The sequence below is a fragment of the Eptesicus fuscus genome, chromosome 5 (genome assembly GCF_027574615.1).
Source record: "Eptesicus fuscus isolate TK198812 chromosome 5, DD_ASM_mEF_20220401, whole genome shotgun sequence".
NCBI classification, from domain to species: domain Eukaryota; kingdom Metazoa; phylum Chordata; class Mammalia; order Chiroptera; family Vespertilionidae; genus Eptesicus; species Eptesicus fuscus.
In genome coordinates, this window is record NC_072477.1 from 72,649,544 (window position 1) to 72,657,338 (window position 7,795).

The window sequence follows — 7,795 nt, forward strand, 5'->3', positions numbered from 1 at the left end:
GAACAGAAAGTCTATCTTCCAGCCCCTTTACTTTGCCTAACACAAGAAATATCTATACTAATAAAAGAGTAATATGCTAATTAGACCAGACATCTTCCGGATGTCATTCTGGATGTCCTTCCTGATAAAGCCAGGGCCAGAGGGAAGCCAGTCCAGGTCCTGGGTGCCTGCAGGCAGCTGGAGGAGGGAAGCCTGGGTCCCAGGTGCTGGAGGGAAGCCGGTCCTGGCAGCCGGGGGAAAGAAGGCCTACTCTTGCATGAATTTTCATGCATCAGGCCTCTAGTTAGATATATAATAGTCATAGTAGTTGATACTTTTTCTTTGCTGTGCCAGGCTCCTGTGCTAAGCACTTGGCATACATTAGAGCATTTAATTTTCATTACAACCTTTTCAGGTAGTATTACTATTATTCCTATTTTACACATAAAGAAACTGAGGCAGGTAGAGTGTAAGATATTTGCTCAAGATCTCACAGCCAGTAAGGTGAGCTTAGACTCAGCACCTGTAAGTATATTCAAATCTGGACTTAACCACTGTACTAAAATGGAACATGTATACAAGTAGCACACCTTGGGGTTTATATCATCAGTTACTCATCTACAGTTCATCTAAGACCCCATGCTGTAAAAATAGGCATATATCCGACCAGTTTCTCTAGCCAAAGGAAAGCTTCAGAATCTTCTGGACTTCGTGACTCCACGGACTGGAGAATATCTCTAGGCTGGGGAGACCAGCTCTTGCTTCTTGAGTGGTGACTGGGCCTTCTTCCTGTCTCCTTCCCCCACCATTGGATTCACATGGCAGTTGCAATAAGCTGAGAGGGGGGTCTCTAAGTGCTCAGGTTTTAGCTCTTAAGGTTACATTAAGCTTATCTGGTATCTCCTAATTCTAAATTAATACATTTTACACAATTGAAAATGAACAAAAATCAATATATATCTTTTAGAGTGTATATAGTGTGCTCACATCCCTGATGGACTCTGCAGAAGGTAAAGAAGGAAAATGAAACAGGGCCTCTGTTGTAGATTTGGACATTAGCAAAAGGGACAGACTCAAGGCTCCCTGTCACTCTAATTTGCTCCTAATTCCCGAGTCCAGCCAGTCACCCCTAGGGGCCCACTGTGCTTCCTGACCCAGTAGAAATATAATCAGTGATTTATAGCAGCAGTTTTTCAAGCTTAAAAATTGAGGACACAAAGAGCTTTTGTTTATTGTGTTACAGCTAACGATATTTATCATACTCAAAATTAAAGCAGATAATTTTAAAAATATTTATTAATTTATTTTAAAATAACAATAATAAATTCATTGCCTATAACATGTTTTATGAAAAAATAATTGCATTTTTCCCAAGTTAATGAGAAAAATTGCATAGTTTTACATTTAAAAGAATATCTTTAATGAATGACTTCATAAAATACAGCATGATTCTTATAACTGCTCCTTCATTTATAATCTATTGGGATATGTTGTTTTGATTGAAGTATGTGAAAAAAATATAGTTTCACCACAGATATGTAGCTAGAAAAGGAGGACCTACCATTCCCCCCAAAAGTGTTTTAGGGACCTCTAGGGGTCCTCAAACCACATTTTGAGACCAGTGATCTTTGTGTTGAGTTTGGGCACAGACACTTTGCAAGGCTTAATGTAAGCCTATGACCACATTGGCACAGTACAGAAGAGTCATGTGACTGGGGATGGCCACTTAGGCAGCTACCTGAGCATAGGATTTGAGAAGCATGAAAAGGTACTCCTATCCCAAAGTATCTCCCTTTCACTGCCCCTTGTGGTGCCATAAACCTGACCATTAGTTTTATTTTGGGGTTAAAACATTGAATGCTTCTATTTAAATGTAAACTTAGCCCTAGCCAGTTTGGCTCAGTGGAAAGAGCATAGGCCTGAGGACTGAAGGGTCCTGGGTTTGATTCTGGTCAAGGGCATATTCCTGGGTTGCAGGTTCTATCCCCAGTAGGGGGCATGCAGGAGGCAGCCAATCAATGATTCTCATCATTGGTGATTCTATCTCTCTCTCCCTCTCCCTTCCTCTCTGAAATCAATAAAAATATTTTAAAAATAAATAAATAAATAAATAAATGTAAACTTATCAGTCATCTTTTAAATAAATTAAATAGGCATAAATAAGACTTAGATCTATAAACATAAATGTGAGTAAAACAGAATAATAGAAAAGTTTATTAGCAAGTTGTTCCCTGGGAGAATGAAAATATGACAAGTAAGATTTGATGGGAAAGAGATTTGATAGCTGAATAAGTCTGAAGAGGATATCATCAAGGACTAACTCAGTCCAAAGTGGAGGGGGCCAGAAGGGCATAATTTAAGGAACATCCAGAATTCTACTCTGGGAAAAATAAGTACCTCTGAAAACTCATTTCTTGAAGTTATCCAACTCTTTTTTATTTTAATGAAAGCATGTCATCTGTAATTCAGGAATCTGCCAGAGAAAGAGTCACTAGGTTCTGTATTTAGTTATATATCTAGATCTAAACCACAATGTCACCCCCTGACAATTAAGACTAATTGCTGCCCCTGAGGGAGTTAGACCTAAATTTTCAACATTAACTTCCCAAGCTCCCACTAAATCTAGATCTAGATATGTACCCACATATGTACATTACACACACACACACACACACACACACACACACACACACACACACACATTTATTGAAAGAACTTGCCTTATAAGACTGCAGGATTAGCAAATCCTAAATTCACAGGGCAAGCTGTCACGACAAGAAAGCTGGAACCTCTGGGGCAGGAGCTGATGTCACCATCCACAGGCAAAATTTCTTCTGCAAGGAAATCTTACTTTCAACTGATTGGATCAGGACTGCTCAGATTATCCAAGGTAATCTTTACCTAAAGTCCTCAGACTGTAGATCTTAATCACATCTACAAAACACCTGGATTAGTGTTCGATGAAATAACTGAGTATAATCACCTAGCCAAGTTGACACATAAAACTGACCATCATACTACTTTTTCATGAATTGGTTTGATTGACTTCTTCCTCTTAGAAATTAAAATGTAAAAACACCCTGACTGGAATGCTTGGTGATTAGAGCATTGGACCGAATACCACAGGGTCTTGGGTTTGATTCCAGATCAAGGGCATGAATCTGGGTTTCCAGTTCATTCCCTAGCCCTAGTCAGCGAATGTTTGGGAAGCAACCAATTGGTGTGTCTCTCTCACATCAATGTTTCTCTCTCTCCCCCCTGCCCCCCCCCAACATCTACTTTCCACTCTCTCTAAAAATCAATGGAAAAAATATCCTCATGTGAGGATTAACTAACTAACTAACTAACTAACTAACTAAATAAATAAATAAGTATAAGTAAAAACAACCAAGGACAAAGAATAAAGAAAAATCCAGAATAAGAAGATAGGATATGTGTGGTGATGGTGGGGGGGGGGGGGGGGGGAGAGATGGGGGCGGACAAAGGAGAGACAGAATAAAAGCAGAGAAATTGCCACAGAGATGTGCATACATACATACAGAATTATAGAGGGAAAGACAGAGAACTGGAAGAGGGCTGTAGCTGGTTTTGATCAGTGGATAGAGCGTCGGCCTGTGGACCAAAGGATCCCGGGTTCAATTACGGTCAAGGGCACTTATCTCCGTTGCAGGGTCCTCCCGGTCCTGGGCCCTGGTCAGGGTGCTTGCAGGAGGCAACCAATCGATGTATTTCTCTCACATCAATGTTTCTGTCTTTACCTCTCTCTTCCACTCATTCTAAAAGATCAATGGAATAATATCCTCAGGTGAGGATTAACAACAACAACAAAAAGAACTGGAAGAGGGAGGAAGAGGGAAGAGTGACTATTCCTGAGTTAAACTGCTCCCATCACTAACTCGAAAGTAGGAATTAGGGAAATGATCATTATTCACAACTCTTCATTTTCTTTACTCTGAGCTAAATGGCATAGGTGTCAGAGTTTGCCAGATAGGGAAATATAATTCTAGAGGCTCAAGTAACCTGAAACTACTAACTTTAGATTCTGGCTGGAGCTAGCCTCCCCATCCCTACACTCTTTATTGATAGGTTTGGTTCTTCTGAATTTAAACAGGGAAATTGTGTGACCTCTGTCCTCTCTTAGTCAAGGCTTTCGCTCTACAGTAAGGCTGTATGGGAGGCATCCTTTAAGGTGGCTTCCAGTGAGCATGTCATCTGGTATTCATGACTTTTGTATTATCTGCTTTCCTTGGATGTGGGTTGGAACTAGTGAATCACTTTTAATGAGTAGAATATGGCCCAATGGGCTATCACTTCTGAGATTAGGTTTCAAAAGACTGTGACTTCCATGCCCCGCCCCCTCTCTCTCTCCCTCTCTCGTTTGCATTCTTGTTCTAATGAGGCTGACTGTCATGCTCTAAGCTTCCCCATGGAGAGGCTGGAGAGATGAGAACTGAAAGCAGCCTTTAGCCAACAGTCAAAGGAGCTGAGATCCTCAGTGTAACGATTCACAAAGAACTGAACCCTGTCAATAAACACATGAGATGTTGGAAGTGGATCCTTCTCAGATCAGACCTTCATATGACCAGCCCTTGCTGACCCCTTGAATGTAGCCTGTGAGACTCAGAGGACTCAGCTAAGCTGCACTCAGATTCAAGTCACTGAGTTTTGGAGTAATTTGTTATACAGCAATAGATAACTAATACAGACTGCCTGAATTTAAATCCCACCATTTATTAACTATGTGACCTCAGGCAAGTAACTTGAATTCTTTGCCACATCTTATGATGTAGAAAAGAATAATATCACTGTCTGCAGAGAATGATAGTAGAAATAAATGATTTAATACACATATAAAAATGGATAGTACCTGGCACACAGTAAATGTTACCTGCTACTGCTACTACTGTTGTTATTATCATCACCACCATTAAAAGTTTAGGGAACTATCGCTGTGTATATCCTTCTAGAGAAACACAATGTCACCTTCAGGCAATTAAGACTACTCACTGCCCCTTAGGGAGCTAGCTTAAATTTTCAACATTAATGTTCCAAGCCCCTGCTAGCTTCATGAAATTCTAAATTTGAAATGGCATGTCCACACACAGAGGTGGTTTTAGCTCAGTGCCTTGCTGAGCCCAGAATATCCTAAATATTTCTGGAATATTTGGGGAAATGTCCTCCACTGATATCTTTTCTTTTTAATATATTTTCATTGATTTTTTACAGAGAAGAAGGGAGAGGGATAGAGAGTTAGAAATATCATTGAGAGAGAAACATCCATCAGCTGCATCCTGCACACCCTCTACTGGGGATGTGCCTGCAACCAAGGTACATGCCCTTGACCGGAATCGAACCTGGGACCCTTCAGTCTGCAGGCCGACGCTCTATCCACTGAGCAAAACCAGTTAGGGCTAGGGCTGCTATCTTTTTATATTTGATTTCTTTCATTGTGGTGTGATTTTACCCAAGGATTTTCAATGCCCAGTCATGGAGTTATCTGCTGAAAAACTGGAGAAGATCTTTGGCCTCAGGGATTAGCAAGCCATCATTTAAGCAAAGCTGAGCAGAGCCTGCATCTGCCCTGCCTTGTGATCTACTCCAGAATCTTGTAGAGCCTTTTCCTTTGGGGATGCTGACTGGGTCAGGAGGAGGGAGATGTCAAAAGAAAAAGACCAGCCCAGCCAGAGTAGCTCTGTGGTTGAGCGACAAGGTATGAACAAGGAGATCAGGGTTCAATTCCAGGTCAGGGCATGTGCCTGGTTGCAGGCTTGATCCCCAGTGTAGGGCATTCGAGGGGCAGCCAATTGGTGGTTCTCTCTCATCATTGATGTTTCTATCTCTTTCTCTCCCTTCCTCTCTGAAATCTATATCTATATCTATATCTATATCTATATCTATATCTATATCTATATCTATATCTATATCTATCTATATCTTCCAAATAGAAGGATCATTATTGGCCATCTCCCTTTTCTTACTTGTAATGAAGAATAATATTTTACCCTCTCTGCTTTTTTTAACCTGCCTTGCTAGGAATGAATGAATGAATAAATAAATAAATGATGGTATCTTTAACACATCTGTTATGGCAAAAGGAAACTTCATGTAAGGAGTACTTTTGATTAAAGAAAAAAATCACAAAAACAACTGCCAAAAGGTAACAGATGGAATGTTAAATACTAGCTGAATAAGCCTTGCAATTTTTGTACAGACAGGGTTGAACTCAGATCTCAAGGAATTCTTACACTTTTAGAGATCCAAAAATGCCATAAATGCACCATCTGTTGATCAAAGCCAGAAAGCACTCACTCAAATGGATTTAAATCTATTCTTCATTTCCTGTCTCAGTTTGTTGTCCATAAGCTTGCAGCAGTTGGATTGATGTAGCCTTAGAAGGAGTCACCCTAGCTGTGTTGAGGGAGACTAAACAACCTATAAATACAGGTGCTATGGATCAATCCACAAATTGAAAGTAACTAAGAGTTCTTTTTTTTCTCTTTGCTTGAACTGGAAGTATCAAAGCATAGTGATTTGGTCTGGATTTGGAATCAGATACACTAGGATGCAAATCCAAGTTTAGCTGTGAAACTTCAGGGGAATTCATTAAACCTTATTATCAATCTCTTCATCTTTAAAATGGTGATAAAAATGCCTGCATCATCATATTATTACTAGTGCCCCAGTATCCAGATTTGTGCACATTGAAAGGAAATTAATTAGGAGGTGGCCGGCGGGGTGGGACTGGGTGAGATGGGCCAGACACATCCTGGAGCCAACCTCCCGTGGTCCCTCCCCAGCTGACTGCACCTGGGGCGGTGCTGGGCTCGAAGGGTGTCTGCAGAGTGAGTGGGGTCCCTCTGGCAGGTGGGGTCCCTCAGCCTGGTTTGCGGGGATCAGACTGAAACTGGCTCTCTGACATCCCCCAAGGGGTCCTGGATTGCAAGAGGGCGGTTCTCGGGTGACACACCCTGGAATCAGGCTCCCTCCTCTCTGGTTCCAGTGTGCATGCGTCAGCCGAGAACCACAGCTGCCAAGTCACCTCGGCCTGTCAGATGGTAGCTTAGCCTTTTATATATGTAGGTTATATGAGAGATCAGCGCAATGGTGGAGAGAGAGACTGAAAGCTGGATCTGCCTCTGGAAGTGGTATTTGGGGAAAGTAGCCTCGCCACCAGCATAAGGTACTTTATTCCAGCAGAACTGAGGGACTGTGTTAAGCAGCAGTCCCCGTGTCTGGATCAGGGGAATTCTTGGGCCCAATCAATGTATTGCTACCTTCCTGGAAATTGTGCCCTGATTCTCCTCTTCTAATCAAACTCTAATCATTCTATAGGGCTGAATTGAATCCTATTGACTCAGTGGAAACTGTTACCGATCCACAGTCCATGTGCCCAATATATCCAAAAGCCAAAACTCAAAACCTCAGTTTGGAGTAAGGAATGGTTTATTGATCGAGAAGGTGCCAACGAAGAAGATGGGAGACCTAATGGTGCCTCAAACCCATCTTACTTGCTAGATTAGGTTAAGGGTTTTTAAGGGGTTAGGGGGACAGGAATGTATAAGTGGTGGTGAGGCAAGTTTTAACTGGAGAACCTTGGAACTCAGCCATTTATGGTAAAAGGGAGTCAACGTGAGATCTTCCTGGACAATGCACCCTCTACTTCTGAAAGGATTCCATTGTTGAAGTTCAGGTTATGTCCTGGTGCTTTGGTTCTGTGGGGGTGGGGTTGGGGTGAAGACTTTGGTCTGAGTGCAGCTGGAGGTCAAAATTCTTTTCTCTACAACATGATGCCACTGCATGATTTTTGGTTTTGGTC

At 41.6% G+C, this 7,795-nt stretch overlaps 1 non-coding gene across 1 annotated transcript; it reads left to right on the forward strand.

The window, feature by feature from the left end:
* Positions 1 to 6,923: 6,923 nt before the first annotated feature.
* On the forward strand, positions 6,924 to 7,009 carry MIR9223C-1 (microRNA mir-9223c-1). Its single transcript, NR_130520.2, is given in 1 exon segment — positions 6,924 to 7,009. It is a non-coding gene; the product is annotated as a microRNA mir-9223c-1 (primary transcript).
* The last annotated feature ends 786 nt before the right edge of the window (positions 7,010 to 7,795 follow it).